The sequence below is a fragment of the Octopus bimaculoides genome, chromosome 8 (assembly GCF_001194135.2).
Source record: "Octopus bimaculoides isolate UCB-OBI-ISO-001 chromosome 8, ASM119413v2, whole genome shotgun sequence".
Lineage (NCBI taxonomy): Eukaryota > Metazoa > Mollusca > Cephalopoda > Octopoda > Octopodidae > Octopus > Octopus bimaculoides.
Window position 1 is genome coordinate 91280173 of NC_068988.1, and position 1852 is coordinate 91282024.

Genomic DNA, 1852 nt, shown 5'->3' on the forward strand with positions numbered 1-1852 from the left:
TATATATATATATATATATATATATTCACATACAGACAGACTATATGTCTGAGTATGCGTGCGCGCGTGTGTATGTACGCGCGCCCGTACGTATCTATGTACTAATGTATATATTTAAAGTACGGCTATACATATGTGTATTTATATGTGGATGTATGTGTGAGTTTCGTGTGTGGTCTTGCGTGCACATAAAAAAATACATTCCGATCATTATCCAAGTCATTAACTGGTTAACCACAATGCAGTTACATCAGTAACTTCATGACCCATCTTCAATAAACACCACCACAGTCACCATCCCCTAACACAACTAGCTAGCCTTCCCCTTTCCGCCCTTTGGGTAGCAAGTGTTTTTGGTGCGGGTAGCGTAATTACAAATATCACAATTGCAAGGGAACGAGTGAAAACAAGACGATGATCCGCTTCGCTGAACATGTAAAACCTGAGCAAGCAAGCAAGCATGACCTATTTAGCGAGTCGGCTGTTAAATGCTGCCCTATCATCGACACTCATGTGACATTTGTGCAACAAAACAACGGAGGATTCGGAACAGCGGATTCAGAGGGAGAGGGGCTGTTTCAAAACACACACACACACACACACGCTCTCTCTCCCTCTTTATCTCTCCCTCTTTCTCTCTCCCTCTCTCTCTCTCTTTCTCCTTTCTTTTTGGCTCACACAGCTATGGCGGAGACTATTTAGCCATCTATTTATCCAGCAATCTCTCCCTCCCTCTATCTGGCCATCAATCTCCTTACTCGTCTATCTATCCATCTGGCCATCTATCTATCTATCTATCTATCTATCTATCTATCTATCTCTCCATCCATGCATCTATACATCCATATAACCATCTCTCTCTCTCTCTCTCTCTCTCTCTCTCTCTCTCTCTCTCTCTCTCTCTCTCTCTCTCTCTCTCTCTCTCTCTCTCTCTCTCTCTCTCTCCCTTCTATATATATATATATATATATTTATATCTTTCTCGCTAGCTCTCTATCTATCCATCTCTCTATATCTCTCTCTCCCTTATCTATCTATCCATCTTTCTGTCTCTCTCTTTCCCTTATCTATCTATTATCTATCTATCTATCTATCTATCTAGCCCACACTCTCTTAGACTCAATGCTATAGTTACTAAGTTAGACCACACCATGTCTTACCACAAAAAAAACCACCACAACCAAACTACAACACGAATCACTTTCAATAATATCATAATCACTTTCACCACCACGACCGCCACCGATTTCCCCTTTGCCACCACCTTTCACTACTAACCTCACCACCACAGCCCATTGTTAAACATGCATCACCTGCTCCATGTCAGACTTAAAGAAAGAGTAAAGGGAGCAAGGAATAGAAAAGGCGGTAGAAGGTTGTGGGAAGGTACGTTCATTGTCAGGTGCCGTAATCAGGTGTTAACTATCACGGATCATTGCCGTGTTTGAGAGATTAATGCACTAGTGAATGTTGGTTTCCGATTAACTCCAGTGATCGCTGATTAAACGTTAGCAGCCATCTTGACTGTCCTCATATGTAACGCTGATCTGTGTTGCCACCTTCCCTCACCTCATCGTCATGTATGTTTGATTAACTGGGTGGAACGGCTTTTGTAAATGTTGATTATATTATTATTACACAATTTGTATACCCAAAACAAATGTACATACATACACCCGCGCGCACATACACTCATATTTGCTTTTATTTCGAGTTGAAATTACAATTTTACGTTAAACTAAAGGATTACACCTTAAGGAATAATATATAAGTACATATATGTATCACTGTGTGTGTATGTGCGTGTGTGTGTGTGTGTGTGTGTGTGTGTGTGTGTGTGTGTGTGTGTGTG

General features: G+C 41.0%; 1 protein-coding gene across 2 annotated transcripts in view; it reads right to left on the reverse strand.

Moving 5' to 3' along the window:
• LOC106874585 (uncharacterized) overlaps positions 1–1852 on the reverse strand; it is an 82592-nt gene that overhangs the window by 10288 nt on the left and 70452 nt on the right. The gene's annotated exons all lie outside the window — the stretch shown is intronic.